This window comes from Bos grunniens, chromosome 11 (genome assembly GCF_055505025.1).
Source record: "Bos grunniens cultivar Pamir isolate PY7600 chromosome 11, Bosgru_T2T1.0, whole genome shotgun sequence".
NCBI classification, from domain to species: domain Eukaryota; kingdom Metazoa; phylum Chordata; class Mammalia; order Artiodactyla; family Bovidae; genus Bos; species Bos grunniens.
The window spans coordinates 38470565-38484930 of record NC_141175.1 but is presented as its reverse complement, the minus strand read 5'-3'; the positions used below and the strand labels follow the sequence as shown (position 1 = coordinate 38484930).

The window sequence follows — 14366 nt, the reverse complement described above, 5'->3', positions numbered from 1 at the left end:
TTTTTGATAATGGCCATTTTAACAGGTGTAATGTCACTGTGATTTTGATATGCATTTCCTGAAGGTTAGTGATTATGAGTATCTTTTTGTGTGTCTGTTGGCCATTTGTCTTCTTCAGAAAACTGTTTTTTCTTTAAATCAGATTTGTGTGTGTGTGCTATATGAATTCCTTATATATTTTGGATATTAACCCCTTATCAAATAGATGGTTTGTCACTGTTTTCCCTATTCTATATCTTAACTTTTAATTTTGCTGATGGTTTCCTTTGCCGTGCAGAAACTCTTTAGTTTGATGTTGTCCCACTTGCTTATTTTCACTTTTGTTGCCAGTACTTTTGGTGTCATCCAAAAATCATTGCCAAGACCACTGTCAGGCAGCTTTCTCTCTATTTATTCTTCTAGGCGTTTTATGGCTTCTGGTATTACAATTCATTTATTTCCTGTTAATTTTTGTGAATGGTATAGAATAGGGATCCAATTTCATTCTTTAACATGTGAATATCTAGTTTTTCCGACACAGTTTATTGAAGTGAGTCTACCTTCCCAATGAGTATTCTTGGCTCCCTTGTCAAATATTCAGATCAGATCAGATCAGTCGCTCAGTCGTGTCCGACTCTTTGCGACCCCATGAATCGCAGCTCGCCAGGCCTCCCTGTCCATCACCAACTCCCGGAGTTCACCCAGACTCACGTCCATCGAGTCAGTGATGCCATCCAGCCATCTCATCCTCTGTCGTCCCCTTCTCCTCCTGCCCCCAATCCCTCCCAGCATCAGAGTCTTTTCCAATGAGTCAACTCTTCGCATGAGGTGGCCAAAGTACTAGAGTTTCAGCTTTAGCATCATTCCTTCCAAAGAACACCCAGGGCTGATCTCCTTCAGAATGGACTGGTTGGATCTACTTGCAGTCCAAGGGACTCAAGAGTCTTCTCCAACACCACAGTTCAAAAGCATCAATTCTTCGGCGATCAGCCTTCTTCACAGTCCAACTGTGAAGAAAGGAGAATGCATATACAACACCAAGGGCGATTTTTTAAAACTCCAGTTATTTTTGTAAATCAGATTTGACCAAAAAATGTTTAATATTCTGTCAGACAGGTTATTTTCAGGGAGGTCAGACTTAGGAGAAGTGGTGTCTGACCCAGTTTCAAATGTCTTGCTAAAGCAGGACCCACAGGAGCCTCTGAGGCTTCATTCAGACTTTGCATGCCTTGAGCACACTGAGAATGGATAAAAGCATTCATCAGAAGTCATGTGGTTACTTCTCACTTCTCCTTGGTCTCATCCTGAACAATCTAGATAAATTTCACAATTTGTGGTGGTTCCAAGTTTTTGCCACAATTCTTATGTTGCAGTTTGACAATAGCAGGATTAAATGATAATCTACATTGAAACCATGAGGTATGTGAGGTAGATTTTTAGTTGAATCCATGACCTAGACGCTTTTTAAATCACTATCTCTTTAATGTTTACTCCTCTTTTCGTGCTTTCTAAAAGCGCCAAGCTCTCTTTGCCAGTCAAGTGTGATCAGTCAGCAGACCACAGAAAAACCCACGGAGCCGTGAGCCAGGTGGGCCAAACGGCGCATGAATTCCTTGGTACAAAACACCGGGAGAATGGGCTTCTTATGACACCTCTGGGCTTAGTATTTCCTTCACTGTTACTAAGTAGTTACAAAGTTAGCGAAAAGTGAAAATCTAGGTCTAAACCACCATTACAGACAGTTGAAATCTAACTATCTGACATTTTTCTTTAAAATCTAATTTCACGTAACTTAGGAGACTCTAAACTGTTTAGTTAGCTTACCAAAACTCTTCACTACTTGAACTGGAATCTAAACAGTCTTAATGGTTTCTTACACAACGTCTGTTACTTACATACTGTAAGAAAAAATTTCCAAATTCTAAATTCTCATCCCTTCTCCAAATGGATAATACAGATATTATTACTTCCCTTTAGTCATTTATAATGAACTAAAAGAACCAGATGATTATATTCCAAACTCTGGTAAGCAAACATTTAGAAATGATTATAAATAGCAACATTAAATACACTCTAAGGTCATGGCAATTGTCAACAATAAGTCTAGCATAGTCTGAAGCAGGATGGAGCTCACCTGTAAGACAAATCCATTCCTTTTCTGAACTGAACTGAACTGAAGGTCATGGCAATTGTCAACAAGCTAAGTCTAGCATAGTCTGAAGCAGGATGGAGCTCACCAGTAAGACAAATCCATTCTTTTTCTTTTTTTTCATTTTTTCCTGCAAAGTCCAACCTTAATACTCCATTTGCAGACACACTCTGTTTTATTTTTCCTGCCTACACTTTTGCCTTGTTTAATGTACTTTGCACTTATTCACTTTAAAGGTTCTAAAATTGGGTTTTCTTCAATCCAAAATCTGTTCTCATTAATGGTTTGCCTTTTCAAGAAATCCTATCAAGTCTACACATACTTTGTGGGCCCACAATATGAAAGACACTCTATAAGAAGCTTGTAACTTTTGAGGTAAGAAAATGGGATAGCTAAGAACGAAATACATACAGGTTCAAAATGAGACAGTTTAACATTGTTAAAAATGACTATACCACTGCAGAGCGGGAGGAAGTAAAAATCAGGTGGTCAAGGAAAGAGAATGTGGGTCTGTGAGACACTAGAAAAATCAGAGGTCTGATACAGATCTCTGTAAGGCAAAAGGTCAGAGTGTAGATGTACCAAAAGGAACTAGAGAAATAAAAGGCAGCAGCAATACTGTAATGGCATTTAATTTAATCTTCACAATCACCCAATAAAGCTGTATTACTACTTTGTTAAACTGAGATATAAGTGACAAATAACATTAGGCATAACAGTTTTAGGTGTGCAACAAAATGATTCCATATATGTGTATTCACGGAATGATGACACAGTAGGTCTAAGTTAACATCTATAACCACATGTAGTTACAAAGTTTTTTCTTAAGACCAGAATTTTTAACATCTATTCTCAGAAACTTTCAAATATACAGTAGAATATTATTAACTACAGTCACCATGCTATACATTACATCCTCATAACTTATTTATGTTTTGACTGGAAGTTTGTGCCTTCTTACCAACCTCATGCATTTTGCCCATCCCCAAATCCTGGCCTCTAACAACCACTATCCATTCTCTATATTCAGTTCAGGTTTTTTTGGGTTTGTGTTGTTTATTTTGGGGGACTGCACATGTAAGTGAGATCACATGGAATTCTCTTCTATCTTATTTTTCACTTAGCATGATGCCCTCAAAGTCTATCCAGGTGATACAAATTACAGAATATCCTTTTTTATACCTGAATAATATATGCCACTGTCTATATTTACCATTTTCTTTATCCACTCATCTACCAATGGACACAAGTTGTTTCCATCTATTGTTTATTGTAAATAACAATCATGGGGATGAGATATCTTTTCAAGTTAGTGTGTGTGATTTCTTCCAATAAATATCCAGAAGCAGAATTACTGGATCATATGGTAGTGCCATTTTTAATCTTAAGAACCTCTGTATGGTTTTCCACCATGTATGTATCAATGTACATTCCCATCCACAGTGCACCAGGGTTCCTTTTCCTCCACATCCTCCCAACACTTATTATTTCTCAGTTTTTCGACTGTAGCCATTCTAACAGGTGTGATGTGGTATCTCATGGCTTTTGATTTGCATCTCCCAGATGATTACTGCTGTTGAACACCTTTTCATGTACCTGTTGGCCATCTGTACATCTCTTTGGGAAAATGTCCCTTTATGTCCTATGCCCATTTCTTAATTGAACTGTTATTTTGCTATTGAGTTCTATGAGTTCTTCATATATTTTGAATATTGACCCTTTGTCAGATAATATGATTTGCAAATATTTTTCTCCCATTCCAGAGGTTGCCTGTTTATTTTGTTGATGGTTTCCTTTCTTATGCTGAAGATTTTCAGTTTGAGGTAGTACAACTTATTTTTGCTTTTGTTTCCTTTGCTTTTGGTACCAAATCCAAAAAATCATCACCACGACTAATGTCAAGGAGCTTGCCACCTATTTTTTATTCTAGGACCTTAAAGGTTTCAGGCCTTATGTTCAAGTCTTCATTCCATTTTGAGTTAGTTTTTGTATATGGTGTAGATAGTAGTCCAGTTTTCACAACACTTTTTACTGAAAAGACTATCCCTTCTTTACTGTATACTCTTGGTTCTTCTGTCATAAATTAATTGACCATATATGTGTGGGTTTATTTCTGGGCTCTGTATTCTGTTGTACTGATCTATTTGTCTGTTTATATGCCAATGCCATACTGTTCTGATTACTATAGTTCTATAGTATAGCCTAAAATCAGGGAATATTATACCTATAGCTTTGTTCTTCTTTCTCAAGATTGATTTGGCTATTCTGAGCCTTTGCAGTTTCATACAAACTTTAGGACTGTTATATTTCTGTCAAAAAATGCCAACTATGAAAACTACGAAATTGTTTTTGAAACAATTTCAAGTTGAAAACCTTTCAAATTGAAAACCATGCTTTCAATCCACAAGCATAAAATATCCTTACACTTATCTGTCTTCTTCAACTTCTTTCATCAATATTGTATAATTTTCAGTATTTCACCTTCTTGGTTAGATTTATTCCTACTTTACTCTTTGATGGAATTGTAAATGGGGTAATATTCTTAGTTTCTCTTTCTGATTAATTTGTTATTAGTACATAGTGATGCAACAGATTTTTGTATATTAATTATGTATTGTGCAGCCCCACTGAATTCACGTATCCTAACAGTTTTTGCTGGAGCCTTAAAAGAGTTTTCTATATGTAATATGATATTTGCAAATAGTGATGGTTTTACTTTTTTCCAATCTGGATGCTATCTATCTAATTTTGCCTAATTGCTCTGGCTAGAACTTCCAATATAATGTTGAATAAAAATGGACAGTATGGGCATCCTTGTCTTATTCCTGAACTTAGAAATTTTCATTACTATTAAGTCTGATGTTAGCTATGGGCTTGTCATCTATGGCCTTTAATGCACTGAAATACATTTCCTCTATATCCATCATATTGGGAGTTTTAATCACTGATGTATGTTAAATTTTGACAAATGTTTTTCTTGTTATTGCATCTATTGCATGTATTGAGATGATAAGATAATTTTTATCCTTCCTTTTGCCAGTGTGGTATATCTCACTGATTGGTTTACAGATGTCAAATCATTTTTGTATCCCTAGGATAAATCTCACTTGATCATAATGCATTATCCTTTTAGTGTATTGCTGAATTTTGTTTGCTAATATTTTGTCCAGGAATTTTACATCTATGTTCATTGGGGATACTGGCCTATAATTTTCTTTTGTGGCATCTTTGGTTTTGGTATTGAGGTAACGCTGGCCTCATAAAATGACTTTAGATGTGTTCCCTTCTCTTCTAATTTCTTGGAATAGATTGAGAAGGATTAGCATTTTTTTTTTTTTTTAAATATTGGGTAGGAATTCACCACTGAAGTCATCTAGACTTCTGTTTGTTGTGGGGGGTTATGATTACTGATTCAATCTCCTTACTAGTGGTGTCTCTGTACAGTCTTTCTGTTTCTTTATGATTCAGTCTTACTAAGTCATGTGTTTCTAGGAGTTCATCCATTTCTTTTAGCTTGTCCAACTTGTTGACATATAATAATTATTCATAGCAGTCTCTCGTGATTTCTTGTATTTCTGTGGTATCAGTTGTACCTATTCGCTTTCATTTCTGATTTGTGTCCTCTTTTTCTTGGTGAGTCTAGCTAAAGCTTTGTCAATTTTGTCTTTTCAAAAGACCAACTTAATTTTACTGATCTTTTTTGTTGTCTTTTTAGTCTTTCTTCCATTTCTTTCTTTCCTGCCTTCTAACTTATTTCCTTCCTTCTAACTTTGGGCTTCATTTGGTCTTTTTTTCCCCCAATTCCCTGAGGTGTAAAGATAGGTTGCTTATTGAACTCCCCTCTTAGAGTTACTTTTAATGCATCCCATAAGTTTTGGTGTGTTGTATTTCCATTTGTTTCAAGGTATTTTTAAATTTCTCTTTTGATTTCTTCTTTGACCCATTGGTTGTTCAGTAGTACATTATTTAATTTCCACATATAAGAAAATAACTGGAAAATTCAAATAATTTATTTCTAGTTTCATAACACTATGACTGAAAAAGTTTCCTTGACGTGATTTCAATTTTCTTAAGTGTAATAAAACTTGTTTTGACATGATTTCAATCTTCTTAAATGTAATAAAACTTGTTTTGCAGCCTAACATATGATCTATTGTGGAGAATATTCCATGGGAAAATGAGAGAAGTGTGTATTTTATTGCTTTTGAATGGTGTGTGTGTGTGTGTGAAAGTCGCTCAGTCATGTCCGGCTCTTTGTGACCGATGGACTGCACAGTCCATGGAATTTGGAATGTTTTATATAAGTCTATTAAACTATATTAGACCAATTGGACTTATGGCCAATGTTTCCTTATTAATTTTCTGTCTGGATGACCACCCATTGATGAAAATCATCTACTGTTAATGTACTGCTATTTCTCACTTAGGTCTCTTAATATTTTTTTATACATTTAGGTGTTCCTATGTTGGATCCATAAATATTTACATATGTTATATCCTGTTGTTGGACTGACCCCTTCATCATTATATAATGACCCTGTCTTTTATCAAAGACTGTCTTAAAGCCTATTTTGTCTGATATGAAATACAGCTAACTCAGCTTTCTTTTTATTTCTATTGCATGGAATATCTTTTAATTACTGATAGCTGTGTACTTACTGCCATTTGATTGCTTTGTGGCTGTTTTAGAATTCTTTTGTTCCTTTCTTTCTCTCTTGCTTTATTCCTTTGTGATTTTCCGTAGTAGTGGGCTTAGATTCCTTATTCTTGACCATTTGTGCATCCACTATAGATTTTTGCTTTATGGTTTCCATGAGACATAAAATAGTATTGTTTTAAGTTAATAACAACTTAATTTGGAACACATTCCAAGGCTATACATTTTTACTACTCCATATTTTGTTTCTGAGGTCACAATTTACATCATTTTATCTTCTGTATCCCTTAATTATTTTAGGTATAATTATTGTTAATACTTCTGTCTTAAAATTTATTTTAGCTTTAGAAGTAGTTAATTCACAAACCTTACAACATTAGATTATTCTAGATTTTACTACATATTTATATTTACCAAGGATATTTATTGTTTCCCTGTACTTAGCACCTTTTCTTTTCAGCCTAAAGAAGTCCCTTTAACATTTCTTTGTAAGGCCAGCCTAGAGGTGATGGACTCCTTGAGCTTTTGCTTATCTGTATCTCTACTTCAATTCTGAAGGAGATATTTTGTCAGATACAGTCTTCTTGTTTGGCAGTTTTTAAATTTCAGCACTTTGAATATAGCATGTCACTCCCTTCTGGTGTGCAAAGGTGCTTCTGAAAAATAAGCTGATGATCTTATGGGAATTCCCTTGTACATAACATGTTTTGCACTTGATGCTTTTAAAATTCTCTCCATGTCTTTAGATTTCAACACTTTAATTATGTGTCTTGACATGAGTCTCTTTAAGTTCATCTACTGTTTCCTTCCTTTCCCCAGGTTGGGGCAGTTTTTAGCCACTGTTTCTTCAAATAAGTTTTCTCCCCTTTCCCTTTTCTCTTCTCCTTCTGGGACCCCTGTAATGCAAGCATAAGGCCTCTTGATATTTCCCATAATCCCCTTGGTAGAAGTAGTAGTGTTAGTTGCTCAGTTGTGTCTGACTCTTTGCAACTGCATAACCTGTAGCCTGCTAGGGCTGTCCATGGGAATCTCCAGGGATAATTCCCTTAAGTTATCTTCAATCTTTTTTTCTGTTTGCTGCCTTGATTGGAAAATTGTATGGCTCCATCTTCAAGTTTACTGACCTTTTCTACTGCTTTATCTAAACTGTTAAACTCCTATGTTTTCAGTTCGGTTATTGAGTTCTCCAGCACTGTGAGTTCTTTCTTATATCTTCTATCTCTGTTAGACTTCTCATGTATTGTTCTCCTGAGCTCAATGAGCATCTCTAGGACTACTGTTTTGAACTCTTTACCACCAGGTAAATCACTCCTCTCCAGTTCATTTAGGTCTTTTTCTAAGGTTTTATTTTGTTCTGTCATTTGGAATATATTCTTCTGTCTCTTCATTTTCCTTGACTGTGTTCATTTTTATGCATTAGATAAAACACCTACCTCTCTCAGTCTTGAAGGAGTGTCCTCGTATAGGAGATAAACCTTACCATTCAACCATACTCTAGTTCTTGGTTGTCTCACCTTCTGTGATTGTCCAAGCAGCCTACCTACTTTATTCTTAGTGGCTCCCAGTAGTTGAGGACAGATGTGCCAATAGAGAGGATCTCAACACCTTGATTCAGGCCAATTGGAAGTCACACCCTCAGACAGCAGCTTTTAAATTATGCAAATATACTTCTCTTCTTTTAGAAGAAGACTTGGAGATGGGCTCTTCTGCCTGCTCCCTCCACACTAAGCCCTAGAGCAATGGTTAGCTAAGAACTGTTTCTTCTTTGGTTGCTACCATCCCATTGTCCCCACCCCCTACCCCCTGAACACAAACCCCTGGTTACAAGAGCCAGACTCCCAAGGGATGTATTCTCTGGGTAACAGCCATAAAGTCAGAGTTCCAGAGTATATAAGCTTCCTTCTCAGAGACACTGGTGACCAGAGGTAGTATGTGAACGATATACCCACCCTCCAAGGTCTCTGGAGAGGATTAGATGTGTGCCCTTAGATGTGTGTTTTATTAGAACCCTGCCCCTCTGGCTACAGCAAGGAAGACAAGCAAATCTTTCAGATAAGCCCTCTTTCACAGCAAGACTGGGTGCTTTCTATTCAGCTGCCTTTGCACTGGATCCAGGAGTATAGGAACACAAGTATGCAAGAGCCCTTTAAAAATTGTTTTGCTATCCTATTTTATATAGGTTTAGTTTCCTATATGAGTCTCACAGATGTAAAACTATTGGTTTTCAAAGTTAGATGTTTTGAAGACTCCTCTCTCAGGTGCCAGTGTTAAAACTGGGGAGCTAAATGTGGGGTTCAAATCCTGTACTCCTGAGGGAGAAGCTCAGATTTCTCCTGATTGTGGGTCACCCTGTGTTCCTGGCTGCACCAGTATGGGACAGAGTTTCTGTCAGGCTGAACTGGGAGGTGGGAGAAAATGAGTGTGATGCAGGGAGCCAGCACAGGAGATCCCACCCATGACAAGGTCATGCGGGAGAGGCCTGACAGGCAAGGCAAATCAGGACTCGAGGGACCCCCTGGACCTGCTTGGGCATTTACCCCAAAACCAGAATCTGTCTGTTTTACTATTTTACGAATTTCACCAACTCCTCTGACATTAACGTGGGGCTATCCCCGATCACCTTTCTCTGAAGGAAATCAACTTAGAGTTCTAGTTAATAAGCCTCCTGGGCACAATACGAGTGTTTCAATCCAAACCCCTCAGATGGCTTTCTAACTTGCCTGACAGGTTTATCCGGACTCCTACAGCTACATAAGATTGTTTACAGCCTCCCAACCGTGAGAGGCACGGGAAGCTTAACATATTCAAACAATATAGAGCCTTTTGAGGAGTTAAGAATTATTAGAATAGAACTGGTGAAGGATTTCATTGTTGAGCCAGTGCTTGCTGCCAAGTTCCATATCCCTTACCCACTGTGTCCCTGGGAATATATTAATTAATATAGTTGGTATATAGAAAAAATAAGTAGTGGCCTTGGTGTTAACAACTTTAGACCCTTGAGGTAGTAAATTCTTTCCTTGCTACAGCCCACTGCACCTTTGCCCTATTGGAATGCAAATTTATCTAGTGCTTTTGGAGAGTGGCGCCAAACTTTAGAAAAATTACTTTTAGAGAAAATAAGTTTTCTGGTTAACTAACCTTTATCAGAACAGAGAGTCATAAAATGTTAACAGGCCTTCTGGCAAGAAGATGATGTAAATCACCTAAAGCATTTGTATATGATAGGTTTGCAGAAAGAAACCCTGGTCTTGATAAGGGTCAAGGACTCCTGACTTTGCATGACTCTGCACCCCCTTTTATCCTCTATGTACAACTTAGGGTATAAAAGTTCCTTTTGAAAATAAAGCTACGGACCCGGCTTCATCAGAGCTTGGTCTCCCCGTGTCATTCTTTTTTCCTTTTCCCTCCTTTTCTCTCTCTCTTCTTCTTTCAGGATGACTACTTGGGACACAGGGGCTCTCTGAGTTCACCTTTTTGCCTGGGCTTCTAAGACCCGATCAGGAAGGAGCCCTGCGTCTTCACCAGGGAGAGGGCATCCTGCGTCCTCACCCCACCAAGAGGGCGCCTGCGGCCTCCGTGAACAGAGCAAGTTCCGAGTCAGGAGCTTTATTAGCTTTCTGTGTAAACCAAGGAAGATCAAGCCTCTTTCTCTCCCCTTTTACTTTCCTTATCGCCAACGCCATCCTCCTGAGGGAATTCCTGGATCCTACCAGGGTTGGACCCCGGTAGTGTGTCTTGTTTTAAAAAACACAGATTCTCGTTCTTGACAAATCGTGGTATAAATTTTCTTGAATAAATGTATTTTCATTTTCTGTATGCCTTCCGGACCATTTCCAGAGACTTTAAATGACTGCTACTTTAGATTTTCCAGTTTCACTGGGAAGTGGGTATAGACAGCTCCTCATGCTGTCATGCTGGAAGTGCCTCTCCAGTAATCTTTTATGCCCAAGATTTCTCTTGGTAATACTTTAAAATATAACCCTTGTAATATTTAAAATATTTACATTGTTTTGATTGACTCTTTAGAGGCTCCAGTTATATAGATGTTAGAATAACTATGACTATCGTTCATTTCAACTACTTCCTCGGACTTTTTTTTTCTTGTTCCTCCTTTTCATTCTTTTTTAAAAATTTTGTTGGAATATAGTTTATTTACAATGTTGTTATTAGTTTCAGGTGTGCACCAAAGTGATTCAGTTATACATATGTTCATTCTTTTTCAGATTCTTGTCTCATGTAGTTTATCACAAAATATTAAACAGTTCTCTGTGCTAAAGGAGGTCCTTGTTGGTTATCTTATATAGTTTGTATATGTTAATCCAAGGCTCCTGATTTATTCTGCCCTGCCTCCCACATTTCCCCTTTGGTAACCATAAGTTTGTTTTTGATATCTGTAAGTCTGTTTCTGTTATGTAAATAAGTTCATTTTATCTTTTAAAAAAAACATTAGATTCTGCATATAAGTGATATGATATTTGTATTGATTGAGTATGATAATCTCTGGGTCCATCCATGTTGCTGCAAATGGCATTATTTCATTATTTTTTATGTCTGAGTAATATTCCATTTTATATATGTACCACTTCTTCTTCATTCATTCTTCTGTTGATGGACATTTAAGTTGCTTCCATGTCTTAGCTATTATATATAGTGCTGCATTGAACAGTGGGGTGCATGTATCTTTTTGGATTATGGTCTTCTCTAGATACATGCCAAAGAGTGGAACTGCTGGATCATACGGTAGTTCTATTTTTAGTTCTTTAAGGACCTCTATACTGTTCTCCATTGTATCCTTCTCCATTGGGCTCCTTCTCCAATGGCCACAGTATCCATTGGAGGATGGCGAACGGTGGCCAGTTGGATGGTCTCTTAAGTATAATACTGTTCTACAATTAGACTGGTTTTGTAAGGAACAAGGGAAATGGGTAGAAGTAGCATATGTGTTGACTAAGTGACTTCACTTTCACTTTCCACTTTCATGCACTGGAGAAGGAAATGGCACTCCAGTGTTCTTGCCTGGATAATCCCATGGACAGAGAAGCCTGGTAGGCTGCAGTCCATGGGGTCGCACAGAGTTGGACACAACTGAAGTGACTTAGCAGCAGCATACTGTTCTCCACAGTGGTTATACCAATTTACATCCCATCAACAGTATAGAAGGGTTCCCTTTTCTCTAGTCTCTTCAGCATTTATTGTTTGTAGAGTTTTTGATGATGGCCATTCTGACAGGTGTCAAGTAATACCCCACTGTAGTTTTGATTTCCATTTCTCTAATAATTAGTGATGTTGAACATCTTTTCATGTGCCTCTTCACCATCTACATGTCTTCTTTGGAGAAATGTCTGTTTAGATCTTCTGCCCTTTTTTTTTTTTGATTGGGTTGTTTTTATTTTGACATGGAGCTACATAAACTGTATATTTTTGAGGTTAATCTTGTTGGTGACTTCCTTTGCAAATATTTTCTCCCATTCTATGGGCTGTCTTTTTGTTTTGTTTATGGGTTCTTTTGCTATACAAAAAAAGTTTAATGAGGTTTCATTTAGTTTTTAAAATTTCAATTAATAGGAGATGGACTGAAAAAAATCCTGCTGCAAGTTATGTCAAAGAGTGTTCTTTCTATATTTTCCTATAAGAATTTTATAGTGTCTGGCCTTACATTTAGGTCCTCGATCCATCCTGAGTTTATTTTTGAGTATGGTGTTAAGAGAATGTTCTAATTTCATTCTTTTACATGTAGCTGTTCAGTTTCCTCAGCACTGATTATTGAAGAGACTGTCTTTCCTTCATTGTGTAGTCTTATCTCCTTTGTCATTGACTAATTGACCACAGCTGTGTGGGATTATTTCTAGGCTTTCTATCCTGTTCCACTGATCTGTATTTCTGTTTTTGTAGCTTTGCAGTATATTCCGAGGTAAGGGAGCCTGATTCCTCCATCTGTTTTTCTTCCTCAGATTGTTTTGGCTATTCAAGGTCCTGTGTATTTCCATACAAATCTAAAACTTTTTTGTTCTAGCTCTGTGATAAATGCCATTGGGACTGCATTGAATCTGTAGATTACCTTGGGTAGAACAGTCATTTTGACAATATTGATTCTTCCAGTTCAAGAACATGGTATATCGTTCCATCTGTTTGTGTCATCTTTGATTCCTTTCATCAGCATCTTGCACTTTTCAGAGTAGAAATCCTTTGCCTCATTAAATAGGCTTATTTCTAGGTACTTAGTATTCTCATATGATGATAAATGGAATTGTTTCATTAATTTTTCTTTCTGATCTTTTGTTGTTATATGTAGAAATTCAAGAGATTTCTGTGTATTAACTTTGTAACCTGCAACCTTACCAAATTCACCGATGAGCTCTAGTGACTTTCTGGTAGCATCTTTAGGATTTTTTTCTTTATGTAGTATCATATCATCTGCAAGGAGTGACAGTTTTACTACTTCTTTTCCAGTTCTGATTCCTTTTATTTACTTGTTTGACTGTTGTGGCTAGGACGTTCAAAACTATGTTGAATAGAAGTGGCAAGAGAATGGGAATTCCATGGGGGTCCAGTGGTTAGGATTCAGCATTTTCACTGCCGGGTTCAAGTCCCTGGACAGGGAACCAAGATTCCACAAGCTGTGTGGCATGGCCAAAAGAAAGTGGTGAGAGTGGACATCCTTGTTTCGTTCCTGATCTTAGAGGACATGCTTCCAGCTTTTCACCACTGAGTCATTTTACTCTATTTCCTCTTGGATATTTCATAATTCACTCTTTATTTCTGGTTTTGCCTTTTTTAATTTTCTTTTTTTTTGCTTGAATTCAGTTGAAATATTTCTAATTTTTTTGTTCATTACTATTCATTGTATTTCTCAAAAGTTTTTTTTTTTTTAAACAAAATTGTCAAATGCTTATTTAATAATTCAGTCCATTTAGAGTGCTGTGTTATGGTGTATGTTTTTTGACTTTTTGGTTTTTCAGTTCTCCCCTCTACTTAAGTTTTTTTTATGGTTATGGAGTTTGGGTGCATAATTTGCATGCGATGAGCAAAGATTTTTATTTCATGTTTCTCTTTTTATTTCTGCCAGATCTTCAATTTCCTTTTCCTTCACTGCCATACTTTCAAGGGAAGTTTACCCCATCTCTATATATCTGATTCTCCCTCAGAAGCAATGCTTCTCTGAGGCATCTTCAGGTCTCACTCTTTCTAATCACTTTCCTATGTTTTGTGCTATGAGCTACTATGTCCTGACCTGTGTTTAGTTGGTATTTTGGCATTTAGCATTAGACGGGAATCTTTCTGGGGATGCTTTTGTCTGTGCTTCTTCTAAGTTGTCAATGCCTTTACTCTTAAGCCTTTCTTCACTCTTAAAACCCAAAGGTTTGCAATGATGGATGGGAGAACGTAGACTTTTTATTTCTCTACTTAATACCATACCTTCTAAATGCCTTCTTTGTCTCCTGATCATGCTGAAGAGATGAGTGATATGTGGTTATATTTTCTGTTTGTTGATTGGATGAATTTTTTTTTTAAGGATAAGGAAAATCAGGCAGCTGCCACTGTCCTCCAGAAACCATTCTGGGAAGGCTTTTTATTATGGAT

The 14366-nt window shown here is 37.0% G+C and overlaps 1 protein-coding gene and 1 long non-coding RNA gene across 10 annotated transcripts in view; one reads left to right on the top strand and one right to left on the bottom strand.

The window, feature by feature from the left end:
• Window positions 1–10293, top strand: part of LOC147362946 (uncharacterized) — a 104747-nt gene extending 94454 nt beyond the window's left edge. Inside the window, exon 3 of the long non-coding RNA XR_015135842.1 lies at window positions 10219–10293. This is a non-coding gene — a long non-coding RNA (uncharacterized LOC147362946). The remainder of the gene's footprint in view (window positions 1–10218) is intronic.
• The window catches only part of LCLAT1 (lysocardiolipin acyltransferase 1), a 286102-nt gene that overhangs the window by 103647 nt on the left and 168089 nt on the right, over window positions 1–14366 (bottom strand). The window lies entirely within an intron of this gene.